The following is a 13,956-nucleotide window of genomic DNA, read 5'->3' on the forward strand; positions in this document are numbered from 1 at the left end:
GGGCGAGAGGGGCCCCATGGAGCTCGGGCAGACTAGAAGTACCCTCGTCTGCCCGCTGGAGGGCGCCCTTCCCGGAGCGGAGGGGACCCCCCAAGCGACCAAGTGCAAGCCGAGTTTGGAGCTCGAAACCCGGCCACACTTGGTAGTTGGTCCCGGTGAGGAACATGCCCATGGAAGTAAGAGCTCAGCGGGAGCAGCCACTCAGGCTACCCGGCAATGTGTCACTGTCCCCCGGCCAAGACTTGGCGGCAAGTCCCGGGGAGGAATAGTGCCCATGGAAGTAGCTCAGCGGGAGCAGCTGCTGAGGCTACCCGGGAATGTGTCACTGTCCCCCGGCCAGACTTGGCGGCAGGTCCCGGGGAGGAATAGTGCTCATGGAAGTAGCTCAGCGGGAGCAGCTGCTGAGGCTACCCGGGAATGTGTCACTGTCCCTGGGCCACACTTGGTCGTTGGTTCCTGATGAGGAACATGCCCATGGAAGTAAGAGTTCAGCGGGAGAAGCCGCTCAAGCTACCCGGGAATGTGTCACTGTCCCCCGGCCAGACTTGGCGGCAGGTCCCGGGGAGGAACAGTGCCCATGGAAGTCGGAGCTCCAACCTCCAAGTTGACCTCAGCGGGAGCACTTGCTGAGGCTACCCGGGCATGGGCGACTGTTCCCCGGCCACACTTGGTCGGAGGTCCCGGTGTGGAACATGCCCATGGAAGTTGAAGGGAAGAGAACCGCGAAAGGGAGTCTGGAGGCTGAGCCGCGGCCGAGGAGGTCTCACCGATCCCGGCGTGATTCCAGCCAGGCCCGGTACCCTATACCGAACTCGACAGGGTGGCTGTATCCGGGACCCTGGAACCCTGGGCGGGGAGCCTAGGGGCGAGAGGGGCCCCATGGAGCTCGGGCAGACTAGAAGTACCCTCGTCTGCCCGCTGGAGGGCGCCCTTCCCGGAGCGGAGGGGACCCCCCAAGCGACCAAGTGCAAGCCGAGTTTGGAGCTCGAAACCCGGCCACACTTGGTAGTTGGTCCCGGTGAGGAACATGCCCATGGAAGTAAGAGCTCAGCGGGAGCAGCCACTCAGGCTACCCGGCAATGTGTCACTGTCCCCCGGCCAAGACTTGGCGGCAAGTCCCGGGGAGGAATAGTGCCCATGGAAGTAGCTCAGCGGGAGCAGCTGCTGAGGCTACCCGGGAATGTGTCACTGTCCCTGGGCCACACTTGGTCGTTGGTTCCTGATGAGGAACATGCCCATGGAAGTAAGAGTTCAGCGGGAGAAGCCGCTCAAGCTACCCGGGAATGTGTCACTGTCCCCCGGCCAGACTTGGCGGCAGGTCCCGGGGAGGAACAGTGCCCATGGAAGTCGGAGCTCCAACCTCCAAGTTGACCTCAGCGGGAGCACTTGCTGAGGCTACCCGGGCATGGGCGACTGTTCCCCGGCCACACTTGGTCGGAGGTCCCGGTGTGGAACATGCCCATGGAAGTTGAAGGGAAGAGAACCGCGAAAGGGAGTTTGGAGGCTGAGCCGCGGCCGAGGAGGTCTCACCGATCCCGGCGTGATTCCAGCCAGGCCCGGTACCCTATACCGAACTCGACAGGGTGGCTGTATCCGGGACCCTGGAACCCTGGGCGGGGAGCCTAGGGGCGAGAGGGGCCCCATGGAGCTCGGGCAGACTAGAAGTACCCTCGTCTGCCCGCTGGAGGGCGCCCTTCCCGGAGCGGAGGGGACCCCCCAAGCGACCAAGTGCAAGCCGAGTTTGGAGCTCGAAACCCGGCCACACTTGGTAGTATGTCCCGGTGAGGAACATGCCCATGGAAGTGAGAGCTCAGCGGGAGCAGCCACTCAGGCTACCCGGGAATGTGTCACTGTCCCCCGGCCAAGACTTGGCGGCAAGTCCCGGGGAGGAATAGTGCCCATGGAAGTAGCTCAGCGGGAGCAGCCACTCAGGCTACCCGGGAATGTGTCACTGTCCCCCGGCCAAGACTTGGCGGCAAGTCCCGGGGAGGAATAGTGCCCATGGAAGTAGCTCAGCGGGAGCAGCCACTCAGGCTACCCGGGAATGTGTCACTGTCCCTCGGCCACACTTGGTCGTAGGTCCCGGTGAGGAACATGCCCATGGAAGTCGGAGCTCCAACCTCCAACCGGGTGAAGCCTCCGAGAGCTAGCCGGGAATAGGGCGCCAATCCCGGCTACCGCCCTCCAGGCTTGCCCCGGTCGAAAGACCTACGTCCTCGCACCAGCACAAGCGCAAAAATTTTCTAAGTGTGGGAGAACCGAGGACCCGCCCGGTGGCACTCTGCCTCTCGCTGCCGCCCTCCTGGAAGCGTCCTCGGTCACTGTGTGTGCGGCAGATATCAGAGCTCCGGAAAGGTGAAAAAGAACCGGTAAGAGGGCGAATCCGGCAGCTCCCTGCCGGGCGAGGACCACCGCGAGCGGCGGGGACGTCAGACGGGAGACGCGCGGCGGACCTTCCGTCGGAGTGCCTGGGATTTTGACCTCGGAGAAGTTCGAAAAAATTATGCGGTCGGAGCTGTCTGCCCCGGCCGGGGAAGGCTCACCGCCGGCGGCTGCCAACCCCTGGCTTGCCCGCTGGATGCCCTTTCGGAGGCTGCTGAAAAAGAACTGTCAGGCGGGCACCTCTCGGAAGAACCGCAGACCAAAACGACCGGTAAAAATTTTGGGCGATCCGACACGTAGTGCACCTTCGGCGGCAGAGAAAAGCAGCAAAAATACCGGTCAGAGAAGGGGAGTTTTGGTCGACTCTGCCAGGTTTTTGCACTAAGTCAGATCCGTAATGCCAGCGGGACTGAGTCGCTTTTGCGTGCCGTGGTCCTGGAGGCCTGCTCGGACAGAGCGGTCCTTCGGGTCCCGCGGGAAGGGGCATTTCATGTTCCTCTGCGGGAGGTGATCCATTTTCTGCGGGAAATGGCGAGCCCCTTCGGCTACAAGAGTGTGTAGGTCCCGCTCAACAGTCTACGTCCTTAACCATCGGGGACTTTGTAGATTTTGCCCAAAATCGCTCTCCGCAGAACAGAGCGTGAGGTCTCCGCGGCGGAGGCCGGAAAAGGTGCGAGGTGAGCGGCATGGTATGACTGGGCTCGTGCCGCTCACTGCTACCCGGAGCGTGGCGCCCTCCGGGTAAAAGGCTAGCCGGGGCGAGTAGGTGGGATGACGGGCGCATAAGCAACGCCGTCCCCGCCGTACAAGGTGCCGGTGGCCTGGCGAACCACCGGCGTAAGGCTAGCCAGGGCGGACCGCGGGGCAGAGGGCGCATAAGCCACGCTCTCTCTCCATCCCACCAGCACAAGCGAAATATTTTCAAAGTGTGGGAGAACCGGCTTCCCGACCGGTGGCACTCTGCCTCTCGCTGCCGCCCTCCTGGAAGCGTCCTCGGTCACTCGGAGTACGGCAGATTTAAGAGCTCCGGAATGGTGAAAAAGAACCGGAGAGAGGGCGACTCCGGCTTCTCTCTGCCGGGCGAGGACCACCGCAGGCGGCGGGGACGTCTGACAGGAGACGGCGCTGCGGGCAGGCTTTAAAAGTGCATGGGGTTTTGGCCTCGGCAAAAGTCGAAAAAATTATGCGGTCGGAGCTGTCTGCCCCGGCCGGGGAAGGCTCACCGCCGGCGGCTGCCAACCCCTGGCTTGCCCGCTGGATGCCCTTTCGGAGGCTTCTGAAAAAGAACTGTCAGGCGGGCACCTCTCGGAAGAACCGCAGACCAAAACGACCGGTAAAAATTTTGGGCGATCCGACCCGTAGTGCACCTTCGGCGGCAGAGAAAAGCAACAAAAATACCGGTCAGAGAAGGGGAGTTTTGGTCGACTCTGCCAGGTTTTTGCACTAAGTCAGATCCGTAATGCCAGCGGGACTGAGTCGCTTTTGCGTGCCGTGGTCCTGGAGGCCTGCTCGGACAGAGCGGTCCTGCGGGTCCCGCGGGAAGGGGCATTTCATGTTCCTCTGCGGGAGGTGATCCATTTTCTGCGGGAAATGGCGAGCCCCTTCGGCTACAAGAGTGTGTAGGTCCCGCTGAACAGTCTACGTCCTTAACCATCGGGGACTTTGTAGATTTTGCCCAAAATCGCTCTCCGCAGAACAGAGCGTGAGGTCTCCGCGGCGGAGGCCGGAAAAGGTGCGAGGTGAGCGGCATGGTATGACTGGGCTCGTGCCGCTCACTGCTACCCGGAGCGTGGCGCCCTCCGGGTAAAAGGCTAGCCGGGGCGAGTAGGTGGGATGACGGGCGCATAAGCAACGCCGTCCCCGCCGTACAAGGTGCCGGTGGCCTGGCGAACCACCGGCGTAAGGCTAGCCAAGGGCGTACCGCGGGGCAGAGGGCGCATAAGCCACGCTCTCTCTCCATCCCACCAGCACAAGCGAAAAATTTTCAAAGTGTGGGAGAACCGGCTTCCCGACCGGTTGCACTCTGCCTCTCGCTGCCGCCCTCCTGGAAGCGTCCTCGGTCACTCGGAGTATGGCAGATTTAAGAGCTCCGGAATGGTGAAAAAGAACCGGAGAGAGGGCGACTCCGGCTTCTCTCTGCCGGGCGAGGACCACCGCAGGCGGCGGGGACGTCTGACAGGAGACGGCGCTGCGGGCAGGCTTTAAAAGTGCATGGGGTTTTGGCCTCGGCGAAAGTCGAAAAAATTATGCGGTCGGAGCTGTCTGCCCCGGCCGGGGAAGGCTCACCGCCGGCGGCTGCCAACCCCTGGCTTGCCCGCTGGATGGCCTTTCGGAGGCTGCTGAAAAAGAACTGTCAGGCGGGCACCTCTCGGAAGAACCGCAGACCAAAACGACCGGTAAAAATTTTGGGCGATCCGACCCGTAGTGCACCTTCGGCGGCAGAGAAAAGCAACAAAAATACCGGTCAGAGAAGGGGAGTTTTGGTCGACTCTGCCAGGTTTTTGCACTAAGTCAGATCCGTAATGCCAGCGGGACTGAGTCGCTCTTGCGTGCCGTGGTCCTGGAAGCCTGCTCGGACAGAGTGGTCCTTCGGGTCCCGCGGGAAGGGGCATTTCATGTTCCTCTGCGGGAGGTGGTCCATTTTCTGCGGGAAATGGCGAGCCCCTTCGGCTGCAAGAGTGTGTAGGTCCCGCTCAACAGTCTACGTCCTTAACCATCGGGGACTTTGTAGATTTTGGTCAAGATCGCCCCCCGCATGTCCTAGCGGGAGGTCTCCGCGGCGGAGGCCGGAAAAGGTGCGAGGTGAGCGGCATGGTATGACTGGGCTCGTGCCGCTCACTGCTACCCGGAGCGTGGCGCCCTCCGGGTAAAAGGCTAGCCGGGGCGAGTAGGTGGGATGACGGGCGCATAAGCAACGCCGTCCCCGCCGTACAAGGTGCCGGTGGCCTGGCGAACCACCGGCGTAAGGCTAGCCAAGGGCGTACCGCGGGGCAGAGGGCGCATAAGCCACGCTCTCTCTCCATCCCACCAGCACAAGCGAAAAATTTTCAAAGTGTGGGAGAACCGGCTTCCCGACCAGTTGCACTCTGCCTCTCGCTGCCGCCCTCCTGGAAGCGTCCTCGGTCACTCGGAGTATGGCAGATTTAAGAGCTCCGGAATGGTGAAAAAGAACCGGAGAGAGGGCGACTCCGGCTTCTCTCTGCCGGGCGAGGACCACCGCAGGCGGCGGGGACGTCTGACAGGAGACGGCGCTGCGGGCAGGCTTTAAAAGTGCAAGGGGTTTTGGCCTCGGCGAAAGTCGAAAAAATTATGCGGTCGGAGCTGTCTGCCCCGGCCGGGGAAGGCTCACCGCCGGCGGCTGCCAACCCCTGGCTTGCCCGCTGGATGGCCTTTCGGAGGCTGCTGAAAAAGAACTGTCAGGCGGGCACCTCTCGGAAGAACCGCAGACCAAAACGACCGGTAAAAATTTTGGGCGATCCGACCCGTAGTGCACCTTCGGCGGCAGAGAAAAGCAACAAAAATACCGGTCAGAGAAGGGGAGTTTTGGTCGACTCTGCCAGGTTTTTGCACTAAGTCAGATCCGTAATGCCAGCGGGACTGAGTCGCTCTTGCGTGCCGTGGTCCTGGAAGCCTGCTCGGACAGAGTGGTCCTTCGGGTCCCGCGGGAAGGGGCATTTCATGTTCCTCTGCGGGAGGTGGTCCATTTTCTGCGGGAAATGGCGAGCCCCTTCGGCTGCAAGAGTGTGTAGGTCCCGCTCAACAGTCTACGTCCTTAACCATCGGGGACTTTGTAGATTTTGGTCAAGATCGCCCCCCGCATGTCCTAGCGGGAGGTCTCCGCGGCGGAGGCCGGAAAAGGTGCGAGGTGAGCGGCATGGTATGACTGGGCTCGTGCCGCTCACTGCTACCCGGAGCGTGGCGCCCTCCGGGTAAAAGGCTAGCCGGGGCGAGTAGGTGGGTTGACGGGCGCATAAGCCACGCCGTCCCCGCCGTACAAGGTGCCGGTGGCCTGGCGAACCACCGGCGTAAGGCTAGCCAAGGGCGTACCGCGGGGCAGAGGGCGCATAAGCCACGCTCTCTCTCCATCCCACCAGCACAAGCGAAAAATTTTCAAAGTGTGGGAGAACCGGCTTCCCGACCGGTGGCACTCTGCCTCTCGCTGCCGTCCTCCTGGAAGCGTCCTCGGTCACTCGGAGTACGGCAGATTTCAGACCTCCGGAATGGTGAAAAAGAACCGGAGAGAGGGCGACTCCGGCTTCTCTCTGCCGGGCGAGGACCACCGCAGGCGGCGGGGACGTCTGACAGGAGACGGCGCTGCGGGCAGGCTTTAAAAGTGCATGGGGTTTTGGCCTCGGCAAAAGTCGAAAAAATTATGCGGTCGGAGCTGTCTGCCCCGGCCGGGGAAGGCTCACCGCCGGCGGCTGCCAACTCATGGCTTGCCCGCTGGATGGCCTTTCGGAGGCTTCTGAAAAAGAACTGTCAGGCGGGCACCTCTCGGAAGAACCGCAGACCAAAACGACCGGTAAAAATTTTGGGCGATCCGACCCGTAGTGCACCTTCGGCGGCAGAGAAAAGCAACAAAAATACCGGTCAGAGAAGGGGAGTTTTGGTCGACTCTGCCAGGTTTTTGCACTAAGTCAGATCCGTAATGCCAGCGGGACTGAGTCGCTTTTGCGTGCCGTGGTCCTGGAGGCCTGCTCGGACAGGGCGGTCCTTTCGGGTCCCGCGGGAAGGGGCATTTCATGTTCCTCTGCGGGAGGTGGTCCATTTTCTGCGGGAAATGGCGAGCCCCTTCGGCTGCAAGAGTGTGTAGGTCCCGCTCAACAGTCTACGTCCTTAACCATCGGGGACTTTGTAGATTTTGGTCAAGATCGCCCCCCGCATGTCCTAGCGGGAGGTCTCCGCGGCGGAGGCCGGAAAAGGTGCGAGGTGAGCGGCATGGTATGACTGGGCTCGTGCCGCTCACTGCTACCCGGAGCGTGGCGCCCTCCGGGTAAAAGGCTAGCCGGGGCGAGCAGGTGGGTTGACGGGCGCATAAGCCACGCCGTCCCCGCCGTACAAGGTGCCGGTGGCCTGGCGAACCACCGGCGTAAGGCTAGACAGGGCGGACCGCGGGGCAGAGGGCGCATAAGCCACGCCGTCCCCGCTGTACAAGGTGCCGGTGGCCTGGCGAACCACCGGCGTAAGGCTAGCCAAGGGCGTACCGCGGGGCAGAGGGCGCATAAGCCACGCTCTCTCTCCATCCCACCAGAACAAGCGAAAAATTTTCAAAGTGTGGGAGAACCGGGGACCCGACCGGTGGCACTCTGCCTCTCGCTGCCGCCCTCCTGGAAGCGTCCTCGGTCACTCGGTGTCCGGCAGATTTCAGAGCTCCGGAATGGTGAAAAAGAACCGGTGAGAGGGCGAAACCGGCTTCTCTCTGCCGGGCGAGGACCACCGCAGGCGGCAAGGGACGTCTGCCAGGAGACGGCGCTGCGGGCAGGCTTTAAAAGTGCATGGGGTTTTGGCCTCGGCGAAAGTCGAAAAAAATTTGCGGTCGGAGCTGTCTGCCCCGGCCGGGGAAGGCTCACCGCCGGCGGCTGCCAACCCCTGGCTTGCCCGCTGGATGCCCTTTCGGAGGCTGCTGAAAAAGAACTGTCAGGCGGGCACCTCTCGGAAGAACCGCAGACCAAAACGACCGGTAAAAATTTTGGGCGATCCGACCCTCAGTGCACCTTCGGCGGCAGAGAAAAGCAACAAAAACACCGGTCAAAGAAGGGAGGTTTTGGTCGACTCTGCCTGGTTTTTGCACAAAGTCAGATCCGTAATGCCAGCGGGACTGAGTCGCTTTTGCGTGCCGTGGTCCTGGAGGCCTGCTCGGACAGAGCGGTCCTTCGGGTCCCGCGGGAAGGGGCATTTCATGTTCCTCTGCGGGAGGTGGTCCATTTTCTGCGGGAAATGGCGAGCCCCATCGGCTACAAGAGTGTGTAGGTCCCGCTCAACAGTCTACGTCCTTAACCATCGGGGACTTTGTAGATTTTGGCAGAAATCGCCCCCCGCAGGTCCTAGCGGGAGGTCTCCGCGGCGGAGGCCGGAGAGGGCGCGAGGTGAGCGGCATGGTATGACTGGGTTCGTGCCGCTCACTGGTACCCGGAGCGTGGCGCCCTCCGGGTAAAAGGCTAGCCGGGGCGAGTAGGTGGGTTGACGGGCGCATAAGCCACGCCGTCCCCGCCGTACAAGGTGCCGGTGGCCTGGCGAACCACCGGCGTAAGGCCAGCCAGGGCGGACCGCGGGGCAGAGGGCGCATAAGCCACGCTCTCTCTCCATCCCACCAGAACAAGCGAAAAATTTTCAAAGTGTGGGAGAACCGGCGACCCGACCGGTGGCACTCTGCCTCTCGCTGCCGCCCTCCTGGAAGCGTCCTCGGTCACTCGGTGTCCGGCAGATTTCAGAGCTCCGGAATGGTGAAAAAGAACCGGAGAGGGGGCGACTCCGGCTTCTCTCTGCCGGGCGAGGACCACCGCAGGCGGCAAGGGACGTCTGACAGGAGACGGCGCTGCGGGCAGGCTTTAAAAGTGCATGGGGTTTTGGCCTCGGCGAAAGTCGAAAAAATTTTGCGGTCGGAGCCGTCTGCCCCGGCCGGGGAAGGCTCACCGCCGGCGGCTGCCAACCCCTGGCTTGCCCGCTGGATGGCCTTTCGGAGGCTGCTGAAAAAGAACTGTCAGGCGGGCACCTCTCGGAAGAACCGCAGACCAAAACGACCGGTAAAAATTTTGGGCGATCCGACCCTCAGTGCACCTTCGGCGGCAGAGAAAAGCATCAAAAATACCGGTCAAAGAAGCGAGGTTTTGGTCGACTCTGCCAGGTTTTTGCACAAAGTGTTGGCATCGTGCGGCGTCGCGCTTTGCCGTACCGTATCCCCAATGGAGCGGCGCCCGGCGGGGTAGGCTAGCCATGTGAGGTCGAGGGCGGGAGGACGGGACGTAAGCCAGGCCGTTCTCCACAAGAAATTCCGGACGCGGAGACCCCTTCTCCGCCCTACGGTCCCCAATGGGGTGGCGCCCGGCGGGTGAGGCTAGCCATGGGAGGACGGGACGTAAGCCAGGCCGTTCTCCACAAGAAATTCCGTACGCGGAGACCCCTTCTCCGCCCTACGGTCCCCAATGGGGTGGCGCCCGGCGGGTGAGGCTAGCCATGTGAGGTCGAGGGCGGGAGGACGGGACGTAAGCCAGGCCGTTCTCCACAAGTAAATTCCGGACGCGGAGACCCCTTCTCCGCCCTACGGTCCCCAATGGGGTGGCGCCCGGCGGGTGAGGCTAGCCGTGTGAGGTCGAGGGCGGGAGGACGGGACGTAAGCCAGGCCGTTCTCCACAAGTAAATTCCGGACGCGGAGACCCCTTCTCCGCCCTACGGTCCCCAATGGGGTGGCGCCCGGCGGGTGAGGCTAGCCATGTGAGGTCGAGGGCGGGAGGACGGGACGTAAGCCAGGCCGTTCTCCACAAGTAAATTCCGGACGCGGAGACCCCTTCTCCGCCCTACGGTCCCCAATGGGGTGGCTCCCGGCGGGTGAGGCTAGCCATGTGAGGTCGAGGGCGGGAGGACGGGACGCAAGCCAGGCCGTTCTCCACAAACTCCCAGCGGTAGAGTCTCGGCTCTCCGCTCTTTTGATCGATCTGACACAGCGCGATCCGGCGGGGCAGGGCACTTTGCTCGGTCAGGGGTATTGGCCCCGGCCGGTTTATGGTAAAGCGTTCCTTAGCCTCAGTCTTGGTCGCGCATCAATCCCCCGCTCCCCGTGAGCGGCTGTGGTCCTCTGCCTAAGGTTGTGTAGCGCGGTGCCAGTGTGGTCCTCGCACGGCCCCGCTCCTGCCACAGCGGTAGGACTCTCTGCTTCGGCTGAGGTTTGCTACGAAGCGTATGGAACGGGCGTACTCCACCGTACCGTGGGTGGGGGGCGGCGGCGGCGGCGGCAGCGTCCAGCGCGGAGCTCCGGCTCCCGCGGCAGCGCCTCGCCTAGTGTCCCTCGGGCAAGTCCAATCGCCCCCCGCCCGGTCGGAGAGCGCAGACACACCTCTGTGTCCACGGTTTATTTCCGCAGCACGAAAAGGGACGGCTCCCGCCTGCTCCTCGCGGCGGCGACGAGGCTTAGACCCACCGTGGCGTATCCGCGGTAGGTATGCTCGTCGGTCGGAGGAGCGGTTGCGGTCGAGTGGTCCCCAGTGTACCCTGTTAGCGCTGCCCGCCTACGCCTGAAGAGCTGCGGACCGAGAAAAAGGTTCGCTCCGCTGCTGACGGCGAAGCGCGCGGCACGCCGCGGAAGAGGAGAGGGAGCGGTCGCCCCCGGGGCGGCTCCCCTCCGAGTCCGGCAGAAGCAGAGATTGTAGCGCAGGGGGGGGTTTCTAAATTCCCCGGGCGTGTTATCCCCAGCGGTAGCCTTTGAACTCTTCAACCGCAAGCACGATCGCACGTTCACAGCACCCGTCACTAGGAGCCGGGCCAGAGGCGGGCGGCAGACGAAACCGACATGAGCGCTTAAGGGTATTGCACCCCCGGCGCCCAGACCCTGGAAATTGAGTCTGCCCCCAAAGCCCACCCGCGTCCTCCTTGGCGCTCCCGGAGTACATGGTCGTAGATGGGCCATCGGTCGCTAATGCCAAACTGCGTCCCAGGGGTGCGTCCCCTCTGACCAACGGCAGACCCATCCCTCTCGCCAATCCGCGGATCCCCGCCAGGTCCCGAACAGGGCTCGTCCTTTAGCGTTTCAAATGCGCCCTCCCCGCCATACGAGGGGTTGAGGACCGTAGCCTTCCCTTACGAGAGGCACCAGGGGTGCGCCTGCTCGAGGGCCCGGCCGTGGGCGTAACGCTTGGGCCGCCCGGGGGAGTCGGTAGACCATGGGAGACCAACACTCGCACACGAACGTTGCCCGTGCTTTTGTGGAAGAGAGCTTCTTGCGAGGTTGTCGCTGCGGTGGCGCCCGGACAAACCCTATCCCTAAAACTTCTGGGGAATTGGCGTCTAAGCCTGCACCCTGCACGGTATCCCTGCACCCACGAAGGGGGCCGTGGAAGGCTTGGGGTCGCGCCGGCGAAACCGACCGGATGCCCGGGGTACTGAACCCCCGGGGTCCCACCCTGGAAATTGAGCCGTCCGACCCCGCCACGTCTTCCTAGTGCTCTCCTTGGCTCCCCCGCCTGTGGGCATCGTTAGGGGCTGCGGTCATCAGCGCCGGCTAAGCTTCGGCAACACGGCCGACCCACCCCTTCGGCGCCTGGGGGTGCCTGGTCCCAGTCCGGGCCGTTCCGTAGGGGCGGCTATCCCTTACATGAGGGACTCGGTGCGTCCGCTCGGGCTGCGGGGCTCCGGCTCCGACAGCCGGGGAGCTGGTTTTGACCGCGGGCCTCCACGGGAACCGGCAGGGACCGGACTAGGCGTCAAGCCGAAAATAACCCCGGCACCCTCTGCTTCCAAAGCGAGGGGACCTTTGGCCGAGCGGGGGCACCGGAAGCCGAACCGACCCCAACCCCTCTTCCTACCCCAGGGCTGGGCTGACCAATCCCCTGATCGGGTCTAAAATGGAAGAAGGGGATTCGAGGGAAGGGGCTGGCGGAAGGCAGTTGCCCGACGGAGTAGGCGAAGGCCAGGCCGTTTCCGAGTCCCGAGCAGAGGAGGGCGAACTCGGCTCTTCATCGACCGACGGCGAGGCGAGGGCGGTGGCTGCCGCGGGGAAGACTCCATTGCTCGTCAGCGCGCTAGGAGCGGGGCCGACTGGCTGCTCGGGGTATGGCATCCCCGGGGGCCCACCCTGGAAATCTTCGCTCCTCAGCCGCTGCAGGTTATAAGGTCCCGCCGCGCGTAAGCGCTCAACTCTCCGACCCACGGATGTCGAGCCCATGGTGAGCCGGCCGTTTCGTACGGGGAAAAGGGGTCCTCTGGCCCCACATCGATCGAGGGGGTTTAGATCCGCGGAGGCACGCACCGCGAGGCGAATCGCTGCTTTTCCCCAAGAGGTTAACCTTCAAACCACCGAGTAGGTTCGGGGCAGGGCCGACAGTCTGCACTGGGGTATTGCATCCCTGGTGGGGCGACCCTGGAAATCTCTGCCCCTTTCCACTCTTTCGGTTGGGCCTCTCGTCGGGGCGAGCGTAAGTCGGCAAGCAGACGTGGGAAGAGGCTTCTTACCGGTGACACTCCCTTCGTGAGAGAGGCAGGTACTCGCCCCGGACCCCGGTCCAAATCTGCGCGGGCCGGACGGCCTCGGCCCTAGCCGAAGGCCGCTCCCGCGAAGCCAGGGAGCCGAAAAAATAACCCCGACACCCTCCGCGACCTCGCGTGCTTCCAAAGCGAGGGGAACCTTTGGCCGAGCGGGGCACCCGAAGCCGAACCGACCCCAACCCCTCTTCTTACCCCAGGGCTGGGCTGACCAATCCCCTGATCGGGTCTAAAATGGAAGAAGGGGATTCGAGGGAAGGGGCTGGCGGAAGGCAGTTGCCCGACGGAGTAGGCGAAGGCCAGGCCGTTTCCAAATCCCGAGCCAGAGGAGGGCGAACGACGTTCTTCATCGACCGACGGCGAGGCTAGGGCGAGGGCGGTGGCTGCCGCGGGGAAGACTCCATTGCTTGCCAGCGTGCTAGGAGCGGGGCCGACAGGCTGCTCGGGGTATGGCATCCCCGGGGGCCCACCCTGGAAATCTTCGCTCCTCAGCCGCTGCAGGTTATAAGGTCCCGCCGCGCGTAAGCGCTCAACTCCCCGACCCACGGACGTCGAGCCCATGGTGAGCTGACAGTTTCGTACGGGGAAAAGGGGTCCTCTGGCCCCACATCGATCGAGGGGGTTTAGATCCGCGGAGGCACGCACCGCGAGGCGAATCGCTGCTTTTCCCCAAGAGGTTAACCTTCAAACCACCGAGTAGGTTCGGGGCAGGGCCGACTGTCTGCACTGGGGTATTGCATCCCTGGTGGGGCGACCCTGGAAATCTCTGCCCCTTTCCACTCTTTCGGTTGGGCCTCTCGTCGGGGCGAGCGTAAGTCGGCAAGCAGACGTGGGAAGAGGCTTCTTACCGGTGACACTCCCTTCGTGAGAGAGGCAGGTACTCGCCCCGCACCCCGGTCCAAATCTGCTCGGTCCGGCCGTCGTCGGCCCTAGCCGAAGGCCGCTCCCGCGAAGCCAGGCGATCCGAACCGAGGATCCGCGCGAGCCTTCTCCAAGCCCTCTGCCGGGCGCTGGTGTTGAAAGCGTAGCGGACCCTGTTCGCCGGAGCGATAGGAGCGGAGCACCGGTCCCGCAGGGTTGAAAGCTGGGTAGCAGCGCCGTAGCTTCCCTCCCAGCCTTCCCCCGGACCTGGCGCCCGATCCCCTCCGCTCCTCTGTGCGTTGGCGGGCGGCGCTGCATGGGTACGTCGCGACGGCTCCTATCGTCTCTCTCGCTTAACAGTGTGGAGAGGTGGTGGTGGAGCCGTCCGACACTCGAGGTGCTGAAGTTGAGCGTCCAATGCTTTCCTTCTATGCGCAGCCTACAGGAGCTGTCCGAGCTTCGGAGGTGCTGATGGAGGTGAGAGTCGAGCGCCACTTCTTGGCTGAACTGAGTGGGGAAAGC

The sequence above is a fragment of the Engystomops pustulosus genome, unplaced genomic scaffold (assembly GCF_040894005.1).
Source record: "Engystomops pustulosus unplaced genomic scaffold, aEngPut4.maternal MAT_SCAFFOLD_351, whole genome shotgun sequence".
Lineage (NCBI taxonomy): Eukaryota > Metazoa > Chordata > Amphibia > Anura > Leptodactylidae > Engystomops > Engystomops pustulosus.